Here is an 18,344-nt window from a genome sequence, read left to right as displayed (position 1 = left end):
TATACAAAACCATAGTATTAGTATGGTATCATATTCAAAAATTAAACCTGGTGAAAATTATTTTTTAAATAGTGCTGTCAAATGATTAATCGCATTTCTTGATATATGTGTGTGTGTATTCATTAAGTGTATATAAATACAAACACATGCATGTATATATTTAAGAGAAATATGTTTTATATCTTAAACAGAGATAATCCTTTTCAAACGGACAAAATAATCATATGCAGGCAGGCAGGCAGAACATAAACCTGCACGTATTAACCTCGACGATCGGACAAAGGTGATCTCTATATAGACGTAATTGACTAAATTAACAAGAAACAGCTGAAGACAATGATACAGTTAACAGGAACGGAAGGTAGGGCACACAGAGCACATGACTCAAGACAAAACGCGACAACAAAAGAGTCCAAAGACGTGACAGATATAAATGTATACACATGTTTAAATCTTTATTAAGATGTATACTGTATGTGTGTGTCTTTACATTTGCATACACATGTATATGTAAATAAAAACTTGAATTTTGGATGCAGTTAATCACGATTAATCGTGTTACAGCTCTATTGAGTATATTTATATATAATATGATAATATAAATGTATATAGATGTAAATATTCAATAAAATATATACACATGTATGAGTGTGCATTTATGTAATCATAATAAATTACACAGTACACATACGTATAGTATGTAAGCGAATACTTTTATTTTGGATCGATTAATCATTTGACAGCACTAAAGCATCCCAATGTGGTTAAAGTTAAAACTTGTTCCCACCGAACTGTGTCTTTATTTATGCCAGCGTTTCATTGACCTCCATCCGTTCCTCGTAAGATCCCATGACCATCTTGAACAGACAACCGTTTGTGCAGCTTTAAATCCTGAGGAGCTTTATTTGAGCACTCGGGAAAACGAGTAATTCTGGTTTGGGAAATGATAGCGTGTCTCCGCTGCTGCTGCCGTGTGCCTGAGAATGACAAGCACGTCTGGGTCGCGTGTGGTTTGTGTCTGTGTAATAGCAGGCCTGGAGAGCGCTATCAGTCAGGTCGGGATGGCGTCGCTTCACGCCGGGCGTGCCATTTTAACGCATCTCTTGACATTCGTTTGAAGTTCAAAGCTGCTCTGCTCGCCCCAACACAGGGGTATGCTGGAGCTCTCTGTTATGTGCTTGTAAACCTTTGTTCTGTTTGAATAACCTCGGCTTGTAATTGGTTTACCATTCTGAACCGCTGTTGGTGACGAATCTGGTGCCTGGTGGAAAAAGTACAGCGTGACGTATCAGTCGGGTGATATGTGTATGTGTGCTGTTTATTTCCGGTGTGGTCAGACTAATAACTGTCGGTTTGAGATTGACCCGCGCTTCTGACCCACTGAAGAGCGATGACTGAATCATTTCTGGAGGACTGTGGAAACACAATGTGATCTGATAGTGTATGTCTGAGAGGATCAGTCTGTTCTGTTAACATTGTGGGCTCTGTTCTGGGGATGGAGGGTGAAGATATTAAGAGGATAGATGACAGCAATTGGAAGCCGGCACGAGGTGGATCATTTTGCTGTTTGAAATGAAATCTCATGACCTCTTGCACACTGATTATTATTTTATGGTTCTTTTCAGCTTTCAAGCTGCTTCATAAGGAATAATAAAGGAATAATATTCAGAATTATGGTTAAATATATCTAAAGATAGATAGAAATACCTTTTTTTTATTACTGTATTACATTCGCCCAAGGGTGAATGTTAGCTTCTTTGACATTGTCAAGTAAAAGTGAAGTCCGTTTTATTGGTGGATATATTAATAATGTCATTTCCAGCCATTAAATTGCAGATCTTGAGTAAGTAAAGCCAGTAAATCTAGTGTTTGTGAAATGAATTTAAATGTCAAATCAGGACGAAAAAATCAATAAATACAATAAATTGTGCTCAAGCCATTACAAACAAAATTAGTTTTCTATCACGAATGCACATTCAAAAGTAAACAACAGCCAAATAGCTGTGTTAACTATAAAACCCTGTCAACTAATAAGGAATAAATAACAGTCATTTATTATATCCACACTAATGAACAATAACATTCTGTTTATTATAAATACTGCTGTCTTATTTTTTGCTGCTTTAAATGCTCATGCTCTTCAAAGTGGATTCTGATTGGCTGTCAATGTTTTTATTTCTCTCTTAAAGGTATAGTTCACCCACAAAATTCAGGTATAAATAAATAAACAGTTGACGCTAGCCACTGACTTCCTTATTATGGAAAAATACTGTGGAAGTCAGTGGTTGCTGGCAATTTTTGCTTCTCAACATTCATCAGAAAACCTTCTTGTTTATTTTCAACAGATGAAAGTAACTGAAAAATTGAGGCTTTGACCATCCGGCCATTATACATGTCTTTATCACTGTCCATTTATCACCTGACAGAGAACCGATTATAGTTAGTTGAGTTGATAGTTTGGATGTATTTAATAATGACGATTTGATCGTTAATAACATCATTTGTTGAGCTGAAAAATCTAAGAGTAGCTCATCATTCCTAACATGGCCTGAGCATTAGAGAGAGCTTAATCAAGTCTATTGAGCGTGTGTGTGTGTGTGTGAGAGAGAGCAGGAAGCGTTAAGGAAATGCAGACGTTTCTGCATGTTGCGAAACACAGCAGCGCTGTGTCAGCAGGGATTCACAGGGCACCTTAATTATCTTCTTTTTCTGTTTCCACCTGTCTCTGGTATACGCTGTCCCCTGCAGCTCACTCCCTCTGTCTCTCCAGAGCCGTGTTTGTCAGCTCTGCTGTCAGTGTAGTGCTCTCTGGCGTCCTCAGCCAAATCCGGCTGCGCTGCATAACCTGTCCTGTCCCTGCATGCAGTGCTGCCTGCACGAGTGGAGCGTGTGGCCTCGGGGCTCGTGTGTGTTGGCGTTCTTCAGCATGTAGCGTTATTTTTGCAGTACACATACCGTGCAGCGCGTGTGGCATCGCGAAAGCAGCATCACAGTAAAACAAGAAACCAGGAAAGTTTGTTTGTGTATCTGCTCGCCTTTGTGTTAAAAGGGTGTTCTGCCTCCTACGCTCATTATGAGTGATGACTACTTGAAGTAATTACGAACATGCATAGTTCAGTGCGGATCGTAAACAATAATGTTTCTTTGTGTATTTATTTTAGTTTTGGTTTCATGCGTTTTTAGTTTAGTGAGCACCTTTGTTACTCTGGAAGTGAAAAGGTCAGTTCTAAAATTCTACATAATAAGAGACCCATGATTCATTAAAGTCGTGCTGGAGGAGTAATGTCGGCATGAGGTGTGTTGTCTTGCCTCCTCTGCAGGGCGCCTTAGACACGGACCTGGAAACATAAAAACAACAGGCAGATTGACCCTTAAAGATGCCATGTTTCCTTGCTAGGCCTGAAAAGCTTCCCCACAAGTTCTACTGCTGTAAAATATGAACAAAGACCAAAGCCAGTTACCTCAAAAATTAATAAATAACATCTGGATGAAGCATGCATTTATTTCTAGTCATTTTTAATTCATTAATAGGAAGGCTGATGAAACCTAAAAGCATGCCAAAAATTAGTACTTGCCAAAAGCCAAGTCACTGAAAACGAGTAAAGTTACTTGTGTAAACTTACCCCGGAGCAAATGTACAGTAGTCGTCTTAATGATGTTACAGTTTTGAATGACAGGGATGTGGAGATAAATCCGCTTCTCAGGATTTGGAAAAGGAAAGCTGAATGTTAATAAATTAAGCACGGACTCGCTAAAACAGGAAGCTGCACATCTTCACAACACCAAGCACCCACGGACCTCAGCGGAGTATTTACGGATCCTTTTATGGATAAAATATTTCTTTAACTGCTCTGTCGTGTGTTTCAGGGCTGCTGGGCCTCAGGCGCTTCAGAGGCTCGACACTGAACTACAGTTTATTGCTGCTGGAGGAGGAGGCCGGCCTGCTGTGCGTGGGAGCGAGAGGGGGCTTTATCGCCCTGCAGGCCAGTGACATCTCCAGCAGTTCTCCACAGACCGTGCGTACTGACAAAACACATCGGCGCTTAATTACAGAGCTTGCAGGCAGAACTGTATTGATATTCCTGAAATATCCTATTTTCATTCTTCTTCCGCTCCACAATTTTCTGCAATTAATTCAGCAGAAAACGCTTAAGATGCAGACTCCATTCAAATGCTACGTGAATAATTTCACTGTTAGGTGTCATCTATTTTTGGTTTATACAAACTTCATGCATTTTGAAGCATTTTGACTATCTTACCACAGCAGAATTTGAAAATATCTGTAGTGATGTATGGAATATAGAAATGAAATAAAAAAAGCATCCTTAAAGTATTTTTAACTACATTTTGTAAAATAAATGAATACTTATACTTTTGATGAAAAAATAAGACATTTATAATGTTTGAAAATATTTCCACTTCAAATAAATGCTGTTCTTTTGAACTTTGTGTTCATTTGTTGACTTGTAATCTTAAAGAAATTTGTTGAAATTACTTAAATGGTTTAATTGTTTCATTGTTAACTATAATTATGAAAATAATGAGTTATTTTGGTTTCTTTTTTTATCAGTATCTTAAAACTTAAGCTTAAATATTTAAAAAAATGTATTCAGTTACCATTGTTTCTTTTAAAGATCGCTAAAGATCCTTTTTAAACAATATGGAAATTCTTTCCTCCTGGGAATTCAGATTTGCGTCCTATTTAGTTTCAACTAGTGCGCATAATAAGTTAATGGGAGAGTTGTTTACAAACACCAGTTAGTACAATCTGGCACTGCAAACTGGAGCAGGAAGTTGCTGTGCCAGGAAAGCATTTTACAAGTATTGACAGTGCAAAATTCTTGTTAATCTCGTACTTGCACAGATTGACTGGGAGGCATCGGATGATCAGAAGAAACAATGCTTGAAGAAAGGAAAGATAACAAGGTTGGTCACGTTCTCCGTCAATTGTGTTATCCTCTCTAGTTCGCATACTAGCGCGGACGTCTTTCCCCATTACAGGCAGTGCTACAACCACATACGATTCCTGCAGAGGTTCAACAGCACACACTTGTACACTTGTGGCACATACGCCTTCAGCCCTCTGTGTGCTTACATCGTGAGTAACTGAGATGGCTGCTTTATATGCCTCCTAACCAGGAGAGATTCGACTTTAAGATGGGAACCGTCATATGTAGGACATTTTGTTGTGTTTTCAGGATGGGAGGGAGTTTAAGATTTCGTCAGCCTTCGAGGAGGGTCGAGAGAAATGTCCATATGACCCCACCAAAGGCTACACCGGCCTGTTGATTGGTATGGCATCCATAAATCAGTTAGCAATATGCATTTCGTTTGACATTGTATGATATTAACGGTCTCATCGTCTGTTTCCATTAGATCAGCAGATGTACACAGCGTCTCAGTATGAGTTTGAGCTTTCCTGACATCCGGCGCAACTCTCCGAATCCCACATTGAGAACAGAAGAGGCTCGACTCAATGGTTGCAGGGTCGGTCTGCTGCAGCACATTTTATTAGTAAAATATTTCATCCCACCCCATCAACATTACCTTGTGTTTGGATCTCCCAAGTCATAGTAGGTCAGAATCTTGGCCATTTAGCACTACAGTGGCGTCCATGAAGTCTGAGACCTTGGTTTAAAGTTGTAGGATTGAATTATTTTAGGTCACAAATCAACAGTGTTTTGGGTAATGCGTTACAAATAACGTGAAGTTACGTAATCAGATGGCTAACTAGTAAAGTACCACAATACTTTTTTTTACCACAAAGTATTGTTTTTTAAAAGATACGTTTTCAAATACCTAATGCAAGTTACATTGTTTTCCCTTTTATTCACTGACATCTTTCCTGTTGCCATGTTGAGAGAAATCTTCAATACGTCCATATGCAGAAGCGCTTTCTTTAGCCTGAGGATTAACTTTTGATGTAAAGGGCCTTTGCAGTTGCCAAAAATATACATTTTGGTACTTCTGTCATTAAAAATAAATAAACTAGCCTGGCTCATGTGACTCAGAAGTAAGTAACTAGATTGCATTTTTATGGAGTAACACAATATTCTAATGTATTACTTTTTCCCACACTGCTAATCTAAGCTAATGGTTCTCAACATTTTACAAATAAAAATGTAATTCTTTATTTAAATATAATAATATATTAAACACACTGCTTTTTAAAAAAATAAATTCAAACTTTACATACAAAGTTAAATTATTAAATTTAATTAAATGATTGCAGTTTGATTAATGATAAAAGATATATATATATATTGAGCATCACAACTCTTTTCATCATTGATAATAAAAGAAATGTTTCTTGATTTCTGAGAGTCACACAGAAGACCGTTGTGTTGAAAATTCAGTTTTGCATCACAGGAATGAATTAAGCTGTAAAACATAAAACAGCTATTTAAAAATTTAATAATATATATTTTTAAATTTTTGTTTTAGATAAAATAGATGAACTCTTGTTGAGTGTAAAAGACTTATTTCACAAACATTTCATTTATAATAAAATCGATTTATATTTTTGAACCACTTTAAATTTTACATTTTAAAATGTAGTCTTCTGTCTTGTGCCGTACAGATGCTGATTTTGTGGGCTCAACACTGGTGAGGGAGAGTGTGAGTAGCTCAGTGGGAGATGACGATAAAATATACTTCTTCTTCACTGAGAAGAGTCAAGAGCTCAGTCCATACTTCAGTCACAGCAGGGTGTACGGGTTACGCCCGTGTGTGTAAGGTAAGAAGATGTCTTCACTCCACACATGCTTATTCTCGTCTGCATCTTAAAGCCGTTTAATTGAAATGTTAAAATTAGGGGGTAGATATTCAGACTGCTGTACACATGGGCTGCATAGTAAAGTGAAACAAAATAGTTAAGAATGAATCTCTTGAATTCTCGTTAAAATATAATAATGATAAGACATCGTCCTCACATTTAAGTTGTTCATAGACATCCATTGCCCTGCCCTGGAAAACTGCACACATAGTCTACTGAAAAGTCCTCGCCAATGCGTTTCTAGCCTCTAAACTCTTTCATTCTCTGCATTGTAAGGACTCTGGCCTCAAAATGCTGCTTTATTTGAAGTGTGGTTTTCTACAGGTTTCCTAATAGGGTTTTACAGCAACATTTTTGCCAGGCATCTCACTCTCTAACGGCTCCCTTCCCACGAGACTCTCCTCTCTGTCTCGCTTCTCAACCCATCAGTCTAGCTCCACACACTCAGATCAAAGTGCCAATTGAAAATGTCTGCAATTTCCGTCTTTTCTAGGCTTCTACTCTGCAGTGTTTGTTTTACCATCTGATGTTTTTGCGCACATTCGGCGTGCTGCTCGGTGATCAGTGCATTTAAGTTATAGTGCGTGTAGTTTGTCGAAGACACAGAACGTGTCTTTACGGTCTTAGAGGTCAGGATGTTGGATGTTTACCGCAAAGGGCATTTTGTTGTTGATAACTGGCTTAGAAGTTGGGATTAATAAAAAAATAGTTTTTAAATGTTTAGTTTTCAGTCTCTTATGGTCATCAAGGCTACATTATTTGATCCAAAACAGTAATTTTGTTAAATATTTTTGCAGTATAATATCAAGGTTTGAAATTGTTCTGCTTAATATTTTTTTGACGGATAGAAAGGTGACATTTTTATTTGAAATAGTAATCCTTTGTAACATTATAAATGCATTTACTGTCAGTTTTGACCAACAGAATCGTCCTTGCTGAATAAAGGAAGGTAAATAAATAAATAACTTCAGTCTCAAGCTTTCAAATGACAGTAGAGTTGCATTATAAGCCAGTATATTAAGGACCAGGGCTGGTAAAGTGTGTGAAGCAGGCTGTTTGGACTGAGGGTAAAATCAGCTTCTCTGTGGCAGTTCACACAGCAGGATCACCTTAATGAGTAGATTATTGTTCATTATCCACATGCTAGAGGATTGAATGTTGTTAATGCACACTAGCTGACATTGAGCTGAGGAAAAGCCATAATTAAGCACAGTACCTCAGCTGTTGTCAGTAACAGTCTGTATAAAGACTTAATAAAGCTTTCTTTTTCTTCATTCTGGCGCAGACTACAAATCACTTGCACTTGTTTTTAAGTATCCACAAAGATGGATTGAGACGGTTTATCGCATCAGCGCCAATGCATTAGGCTCTGGTTTTATATCACCATACATCTGCTTATGAATATCACCAGGCTCAGATGATGGCATCATACATCAACATTCAAAAGCTAGTTTCCCTTTTCCACAGTGGAAATGAAAGGCCATTACATTATAGCGTCTGTGTTATTACCGGAAACTAAGTAATGGAAACCAAAAATTGTTGTAAGATGCTTTGGGATCTTGTCAAAGTGATTTCGTCATGAAGATTTATTCTCCTCTTGCAGGCAGCATGGAAAATTTACTTGATCCCCATGACATGATGGGAGATCCCTTTACATACAAAATAACCCATCCAATTCAGTGCATTTCCTTTTCCCACAGTCACTCTGGTGATAAGGTTAGCTGCCACCGGCCATGCCAAGAGCCAGTGATCCATGTTAAAAGAATGTATACATTTTCTTCTTCTTCTTTTTTTGGTAAAACTCTTGAGTTTCTATAATAGTGTTAAAAATGTACAGTAGTCCACATTTGAAGTGGATCAAAAAAGACAAGATCTGACCAGAACTGATCTCACTTAATGATTAATATATATACACCTATTGATAAATATTTTATGTTTTTTTGTTTGGTTTACCGTTTATTTGTAAGTGGCTTTACATGCTAAATCAAGTAGCAATCTTGGGACAATAAAATGTTTTTGAAAAAAAGTATCTTATGTGGACTAAGACTGCAGAAAAAAAATGCAGAAAAAATATACTAAAAGAATTTGTAATCATTTAAAATATTATTACAATTTAAAATAAATGTTTTAATATATCTTAAAGCATAATTAATCCATTTAATAATTGCAAACATTGCAGCATCACTTCAGTGTCACGTCATCTTTCAGAGATTTGCTGCTCAAGAAACATTTCTTCTTATTATCGATGTTGAAAAACACTTGCGCTGTGTGTAGAAACCTTAATATAGTTTTCTTTTAGGATTCAATGATGAATGGAAAGAAATCTTCTGCATCTTTATAAATGCAAACTGTCACTTCATGTATCATTGCTAAGTAAAAATAATAATTTCTTACTGGCACCAGACCTTTAAACGGTAGTGTACATGTTATGAGCCTTTCAGATATCTGCTGTTGCATCTTACGATTTCCTTTCTGCTGTTCTCTGTCTTGTAGAGACAGAGGAGGTCTCCTCACGCTACAGAAGAAGTGGACCTCCTTCCTGAAGGCCCGTCTGGTGTGTTCTTTACCTGACTATGAGTTTCACTTCAACGTGTTGCGGAGTGTGTTTTTCTGGAAGGCTCCAGCCCTCAGGACTCTGTATTTTATGGCATATTTGGACTGGAATGGTAAGATGTCTTTTGTACTCTCCTGTTTGCATAATTGCCAATTTATCTTTCACAGCAGTAGTGTTTGATTTCATTGTGGGTGTCAATTCGTTAGTTATCTGTCATGATGAAAGTCACTTCTTCAGGTTCTCCTTCTCAGAAGGAGACCGTCTTTCTTAAATGATCCTGGCAGTTGTTTGTGGAAGGTTAAAGCGTTGTCCTGCCGTGCATTCAGGGTGGCATGCAAATGACTTCTCAGTCGATAGCGATCGAAGGATCCTGCCAGGGAACGTCGCGTGATTTTGCTGTGACTGGCGGGTTTGTTGAAATGGATTTTGTCTATTAGTAAGTTCATCTGTCAACCCTGACTCGCTCCGGCCATTTACATCAAATAAGGCGACAGCATTTACAGTCCACCTGGATCATCAGAATGAAAATCGCTGACACGTCCTCATGCTGCCTGGAGCACAGGGGATGTTTATTCACAAGCAGAGTCACGTTTTCTCAGGAGATCAGAAATTTGTTCTGGACACATTACAAAGAGGCCCGTGAGCCAAGCTTTGACTAGTCATTGATAAAACTGTAAGATGTTGCGCTTTGAAGCTCGAGGGCGCGTTTTTTTTTTTTCTGTCAGCATGACAGTCGAGCAATTTCTTTTTATTCAATTGTTTCTTTTCACATTTCTTTAAAGCTAAACTGGTTACTACGCATCGGTCACACGCTTAACGTCTGCCTCTTTGACTGACACGACAGTCTTGACGCCCTGCTGAAACCAGAGGCGGTTCTGATGAGCTGCCAGGCAATCAATCTGTGGAGCTCTGCGGCTGCCTGAGGTGCAAACCGCCAAACATATGAGTAACAGTGATGAATGACAGGACAGGCAGGACCATAATGTCTGCTGCGTTAGAAAATAATTAAGAGGCAGAAGGAGAGAGAAGCGAGAGCGAGACAGGAGAGACAAATGAAATGAGAGCAGAGTGCATCAGCTGAGCGGTGATGACCTGATCACACTGACCTCTAGCAGGAGTAAGGTTGAATGACTCTGGTGTCACCATGTCATCAGGTTGGGTGTAAAGTCTGCTTTGACGTGGGAGCTTGTTTTCCTGAGTATCAGGCAATTCGGATTCAGTCACGGAATCTCCAGCGAAAGACCTTTTCTTTTAAGGAAGTGTTCTCACAAAGCGGAAATCTGTATCATACATTATCTACTCGTGTTGTTGTTTTTTGTGAAACAGTAAAAAGAGTTATTTAAAGGGGTCATGAACTAACTTTTTTATTATTTTGTCCCCTTAAAATGCTCTCAAGGTTTTTACATCAAGAAACATAATTAATGGGCTATTTTCTGTCCTGTTTTTAACCCCCCCTCATTTGAACTCTGTTTGTTTGAGTAGGCGTGATGGATTGTAGACTCAGAAGTAAACACCCACTGCTATGATTGGCTAAATGTTGTGTGTGTTTGACAGCCTGCAGTTCGTCCAATCTTTCTTAATGTTGGGATCAGAAGGAAGGCAATGCAACCTTTTGTTTTGCATCCTTTTGCTTCTGCGTAGACCAGTGTTGTTTTGATAGACTGGCTTCAGTATAAGCTGTTTTTAGACTAACTTGAAAGTTTTGAGTTCTGAAGCTCACCGGATATTTTTAGTATAATGACCTTCTATGTCAATATAATTTTTATTTCTCAATTCATGACTTTTTAACAGAATGTTAAAGCTGCTCTTTTACTTGAAAAATAAAAACAGTACCTGAGGCTGTGAGGCTCTATGAAGATTTTTTTGTGTGTTATAAACAACTTTACATTTACAGTATTTGAAATATTATTTATATAATATATGTTGTCAGTATATAATTAATTTAATATATCAATAAAATTAATATGTATAGGATTGCAATATTCTAACTTATTAATTTAGCTAAAATAACTATGTAGCAACACACTGATGACATTTTCAAATTAGAAAAACTTGCAACAACAAATTTTGTCAAGCTTGAAGGGATAGTTTAACCATAATTCAACCATAATGTTATAAGCGCATGAGAATACTTGTTATGCATAAATAAAACAAACAAAAAAACTACTTTATTAAAACAATACACTTTCAGGATAGTACCACAATGCGTGCATGTGTTGCTGCTGACTCAGGAGCCTGGTTGTTAAGACATATTGAAAGGACATGTGGGCCAATCTGTTTAAAGCTGCTTTTCCACTATCTCCGACATTCGTGCACGATGGTCTCATTTCAAGCCCTAGTTGCAGTTACACAGATCTTACAAATTGGTTTTGAAGCAACTTTCAAGGTTGTTAGCAGTGGTGAAACTAAATAATGATAAATGTATGAATATAGCCAACAGAACCAATGACCACCAATACATCTGTAAGAAAAACACAGTAAGTTTTCAATGGCTAAACAATGCAAGTAATTATAGAAAAATTGGGCTGGCTTGCTTATCACAAAGACGCTAAAGACTGCAGCCTGGTGTGCCTCTTAAAATCAGGGCAGTGAGGTTTACCTGCTCAGCTCAAATTATGGAAAATGATTACTGATGGCTTGGTGGTTTTATTTAAACAAATTGTTGAGCCCAAATGCAAAAAAAATATTTTACTGACAATACTTTTTTGGGGGTAATTTTTGACATTTTCTGCCACTGTCTATCGTCATTATCTGGAATAGAGAGCTTGGATATTATGCACAATTTCTATTTTTGAGTTCCATGGAAAAAAAATAATCATACAAGGTCCAAATGACACTGGGTGAGTATATAGTGACAGAATCATAGTTTCTAGTTGAAATATCCCATTAAGCTACTACTAGAAGTACTCTTTCCCTTTCTTGTTTTGTTCCCTATAGCCACTTCTAATAAGTGCCCCTTCTTCTTTTTCCACTAGGTTGTACTCATCACTTGAGGAGCTTTGTCTGTGTTGCTGTCTCGCCCCCTTCACCCACTCACTGTCATCCCTCACCTCTCTCACACACTTTTTGATAAATTTGTAATCTATTTTTCGTGTTTCCATGGTTACGCAGTGGGCTTATGAGGATTTTATGCCGGCATGCCAAGACCTTGAGAAACAATGAGCACAGCACAGGCTGAGAGGCTCTTCGGATAATAAACCCAAAGCGTACAAACTGGAAACTGGATCGACCACAAAGCGATCACACCTAGGCTGATTCACCACTTTCATGAATGCACCTTCTATTCACTAATTTTCTTTGTGCTCCCTTGAAATATATCCTGAAGAAATGGCCGAGTGTGGGTGTTCCTCGTCCCAACATTGGCTCAGGGTTTTACCTGACATCATGTAGTGTTGGGTTTCTCTTCTTTGTACTGCTTTGAAAGAATACTGACCTGCGCTTCTTTTTCAGGAAAAACGTAAAGGCGTCTGCTATCTGCCAGTACTCTATTTCGGATATCCAATGGGCCTTTGAGGGGCCTTATATGGAGAGCAAAGAGGACTCCAGCTCCAAATGGACACAGTACACAGGAAAGGTGCCAGAACCACGACCCGGCTCGGTACGGCCAACAGTAGCTATACTGGATTACAGTAATACTGATCCCCTGTTTCGTCTTACACTGGCCCGATTATCCTCATCTCTGAAACACTGCCTTCTCTTTGACTCTGACGGGAAGCACAAGTCAGCACTTCATAGGTTCAGCTACTAAAGTTTTCTAATCACCGTGTGCTTTATGCACAAGTCTCCGCTTCAGAGAGCTGGCGAGATACAGGTACAGCGTCGATCTAGTTTCATCCAGAAATCAGGCGCTGATGAGCAATTTTATAGAGTGCACATGGAGAAAATGGGCTTATTTCATCAAAGCATTTTGCCATGGAGATTAGTAGCAGGCAGAAAATCTTTTTGCTGATTGGCTGCATTATGAATTTTGAATCTGTGATATTGCTAATGAGCGAGTGTGTACTCGAGTGAGCAGCTTTAATTGCTGTTCGAAAGTTTTCAGAAATTGAAATCATTCGGTTTTCCTGGCCTATTTTGAGTTTTTGGAAGAAAAAAAACACTTCTCAAGCGGCTTGAACAGTGTCTGTCTGATAATTGAAATGACAGTTAAATTACGTCAGTTTTCAGTCAAGAGGCAGAGAATAGCTCAATGTCCTACATTCTCAACGGGTTCTTGGAAATTAGTATGCAATCCCACTGTGCCAGAAAAATAGAGAATTTCAGACCCTGTATTGTCTGTATCTGCTATCCTTTCAAGGATGTGAAAATGTCAGGTATATGCAGCTATTGTCAGAAAGTGGTCTAATCATACTTTCTCTTCAGTGCATCACAGATCAACTTAGAGCAAAGGCATCAACTCATCCGCTAACCTGCCAGGCGATGTACTTCACTTTGTTAAGTCGCCATCCACTCATGTACAGGCAGATCCTTCCTCAAGAAACAGCGCCCCTGCTGTTTAGGAGAAACGTGGACTACACCAAAATTGCTGTACAAAGAGTGACTGGTTTAGATGATCAGATATACCACGTACTCTTCATTGGGACAGGTAATGAATGTCACAGTGACCTTTCTTTAGCTCTTATCTATCAAGCACTTGGCGCTTTATTGAGTGCAGCTGGGTTCTGAGTTGTTTTGATGCTCTTCCAGACGAAGGTTGGCTGCAAAGGGCTGTGAAGGTTAATGGTCAGCTTCACATCATTGAGGAGCTGCAGCTGTTTGAGGAACACCAGCCAGTAGAAAGTATAGTCATCTCTGAGAAACAGGTGAGAAACAAACCTGTGCAAATCCTGGAAGAAGAATTAAACAAAAATGTCTCTAAATCCATCATTACAACAGTTAGTTCTCATTATAGTCTCCAAAATCCATTACTTTCAGTTTGAACTGATGCGAGTTTGACTTGATTTTATGCACAGCCCACAATGTGAATCTTACTACCCACTTGAACCTTTCAGATGAGTGTGTACGTGGGTTCGCCCACCTCTGTGGTGCAGCTGCCCTTGTCCACATGCAGCAGATACTCCTCGTGCTTTGAATGTGTGATGGCACGTGATCCCTTCTGCGCCTGGGATGGACTGGAGTGTGTGGAGATTACATCACACAACAGAAGGTATGAGTGCATGGTCATGGATACTTCTGTTGGCCATTCTTAACTTTTTAATGAATTGATGATTCATGCATGATTTAATGTATGTCATGGAGCTGCCCAATCCAGATAAATGTCTGGCTTAGGGCTGGGGAACTCTGATCATTGAATTACTTTTGACACCTGAATTCTCACTTAATCTTTAGCTAATTGTAAAAGTAATATTTATTTTCATATGAAATGTTGCAGTGCCTACATTTTTTTTGTTTTAGTTTTAAATGATTTTTATTCAAACAGTCTGACATTTATTAGCCATAGTATGGAAATATTGGTATGATAATATAATGCATGAAAATAACTAATAATAACTTCTGTCTACAGGGCCAATCTGACACAGGACATTCTGAATGGAAACCAAGGCTGTGATGAATCTACAGCAGATGGTATGAAAATAATTCTTAAAATAGTCAGTGTTGTGGTGATGATTCAGTGATTTTAGTTTTTACATTTTGAATTAGCCTTTATTTATATATTTCACGGTAATCATTTTTAATTTTATGGTACGTTTTAGTCATTTTTATATGCTTTTGTAATTTTTTCTTTTGTAATTTGTCATTTCTTTTCAGCTTTAATTTATTGTTAATTTTATTTACTTATTAATCATTTTAGCACTTCAACTTTTTATTTCAGTTAGTTGCTGAAGCCATGCTGCCAAGTGTTTTAGTAATTTTAAGTTTTTCATCTAAGACTGTTTCAGTTTATTTCAGCTTTATGTCCTTTTGCAAAAATTATTGTTAGACATAATTTAAGTAAACAACATTGTGAAAATGTGTTTAAAATTTGTGTAGTCAATGTGTCAAATTCTTCAATGAGTCATAGCTAGTGGTAAAAAGTCATATGAAGTTAATATGAACCAATATCTATCAGTGAATCATTGTTTCTGCGGTAACATGATCTAGCAGATTAACCATAAATTATTCCAGTGTAATTATAACTAATGTGTGTGTGTCTTCACTCTGTCATAGACCAAGTGTTACACGCTCTCGCTCTGTGATGGCGGGTGATGGCGTGCTACTACAGTGTGAGCTCAGCTCAATCTGGCAACCCCTAAGTGGATGCTGAATGGAAAGAAACCTCTGCAGGGTTACGGGCTGGACTCCGGTTACCGGATCGGCACTGGCGGCCTCCTGGTCGCCGAGGCTCGACCTTATCAGGCGGCGACTACTACTGTTTTGCCCTGGAGAATGGTGTCCATGTTCCTGTGGTGATCTACAGCTTGACAGTCCGCCAAGAGCTTCCCGCACCTCCTCCCGTGGAGCCGACGAGGCCACGTTTGACCACAGCGATCTACTGGACCATTCAAACTTCCGCAAGTGACCCCGGAGACTTCTTCTATCCGACCCCAATGTCTCCTCGCCTCGAGTTCCTGTCCGTGAGGAACATGGAGGCCATGTACCTGTCCCTAATCACTATCCTAGGAGGCCTGTGTTTTGTTCTAACAGTTGTCCTGCTTTACGTGGGATTCTGTTTGCAGGGTCGGAGGGGTAAATACTCATTACGGGCTGCAGCTCGCGCCGAAAGAAAGCGAGGTGCCCACATGGAGCTGAAGACCATCTCCAGCCATTGCAATGGGAAACCGGACGCTCACGACGGCCTGCTGCAGATCGTCCCCGGAGAAGCAACTACGTCACCCAACAAAGACCTTCCTCCTGCTCCACCTCTCCCACCGCCTCCAGAATCAGAGTACGTCAATGGACTCTCTGCCACTTTACCCAGCGTCTTACGCAAGATGAATGGCAACAGCTATGTGTTGCTGAGACAGACAGATGGAGACACCACGTCTCCGCTTTATTACTCCTTCACAGAGGAGCTCAACAGGATCCTGGAGAAGAGGAAGCACACGCAGCTGTGTAGTAAACCTGATGAGGCTCGGTGTGAAATCGAGATGTGTTCTCGACTCTTGTCGTCTAACATCCCTTCTTCACTCAGACTAACTTTAACTGGATGATAATGAGTGCTTTTATTGGAAGATAAACAAAGCATTGGTATTTCTCTAAAAGAAGCAAACTCCTTATCCGTTTGAATTTCAAATGTCAAACTTGTGACTTTTAACAGACTGGGGAAAGCCCGCTGGTCACAAATTACAAGGAAAGGACCCAAACAATGGAAATTCTACCTCAGCACAGCTTTTGGCTTATTTTAGAATGCTTGCGTTAAAATTGGGTTGGAGTTGAGGATGTATAGTCGGGCACACACAACAAGAGAACCAATCTGGGGAATCAAGTAAGTGATTCAGTTACAAACTAGTTGGAAAAACTTTTTTACAAGGCAGCGTTGTAAAAAAAAAAAAAAAAAAAAAAAAAAGCAACAAGATGAACTCAAATGGAGGTACTGCACCAGAATGGAGCGAATCGTATGAAAACTCTAGTGCCATCGAGCACTGAATGTCTTTGATATGTCCTTTATTTTAATATTTTCTAATTTATGCCAACACTGACCTTTTCAGTAACAGCTTGTAATAATAAGCATAATTAAAAAGAGCAGGGATAACAGACTTTAAAAACAATTAGAAATGCACTTAATGGTACTAATAGTGTAAATATAGCATTTATTGATAGTTTCACAAGAGTGGGAACCTAGGAAGATGACAGTATTAACCACTGAGATGCACTTTATAGACCGGTAGCATTTGTTTTGCGTGAGGTGCTGCTTATTGTGACAGATTTGGAGAAGACGGAATGGATTACAAGGACAGGACCGCTGCGGAAGATGAGAAAGCGACAACATGATTTGACTCTGAATGCGAGAGGAAGACTGTGCACGGTATCTGAGCAATGGACCCCTAAATATGTCTGGATTGGTTTGACTTGAGATCTGTTACGTATCAGATCTGTATGTCTCTTGTAGTATAAATCCACATGCACATGAACTGACATGATTCCTTGTCGGAATCCTTCATCGGAATTCCGGAGTCATTGGCTGCTAGGTCTCCATGGCAACCACAGAGCAGAGGTAAAGCTGATGCTGACCTTTTTAGATTATCCTTTTGACATGACCAATTATTACAGCACCTCTTACAGTCAGGTCTCGCAGTCTTAACGGGGATTAGCGAATTAGCGCAGCGTCGTGAAATTAGGCTTCTGCTGCCAGTAAATAAACTAAATTCAGTTCTAGTCAGGACATGATGAACACTGAGTATTGTAACATGGCGATATTGGGGTTAATTATCCCTTACACTTCCTGTAAGTCCATTAAACTGTTGTGTAAATGTTCGTCTTGGAACTCCTCCAGCTGCTCTGACTGCCCACATTTGCGTGCAAGAGCATTTTGGCGTATCTCCCACTATTTAAGAGAACGAAGCACCTGGTTCTGTCTGTTTAGATCAGAATATGCAGATTGCAGTGGAGCCGAGTGGAGAACATTAAGGCCACATGTTCAGAACAGAGCTAAGATGAGCACTGCTGATAGTGCATTTCGCTCTCTCTCTCTCTCTCTCTCTCTCTCTCTCTCTCTCTCTCTCTCTCTCTCTCTCTCTATGCTTTGTGTTCAGATGTATTGTTTTTGTCTTGTTAAGTGGAGTTGGACTTTAAATTTATCCTCATGTCATTAAAAACCTGCATCGTATTTTTTTACACAAAGAAGATATTTTGAAAGTATCTTTCCGTGGCTCTTTCTATAGAGTGAAAACTTTGTTATGACCAAAAAGGATAAAATATATATATATATATATTTCTCAGGATATTTGTCTTGTTTTCCAGTAGATATATGTAAACGTTATTAAATTAAGGTAGATTTATAGTTGGATATTAAATTAAGCTTAAATCTAAAAAAAGTTTTCATTTGAATTAGGATTTGTTTTCTTACCCTGTTGACAGATGCTTTTTTGTTTAAAG

The 18,344-nt window shown here is 38.8% G+C and overlaps 1 pseudogene; it reads left to right on the top strand.

The window, feature by feature from the left end:
• Positions 1-943: 943 nt before the first annotated feature.
• On the top strand, positions 944-16,459 carry LOC122356754 (annotated as a pseudogene).
• The last annotated feature ends 1,885 nt before the right edge of the window (positions 16,460-18,344 follow it).

This window comes from Puntigrus tetrazona, chromosome 13 (assembly GCF_018831695.1).
Source record: "Puntigrus tetrazona isolate hp1 chromosome 13, ASM1883169v1, whole genome shotgun sequence".
NCBI lineage: Eukaryota > Metazoa > Chordata > Actinopteri > Cypriniformes > Cyprinidae > Puntigrus > Puntigrus tetrazona.
The sequence above is the reverse complement of the archived record's forward strand: the minus strand, read 5'-3'. Positions and strand labels throughout refer to the sequence as shown.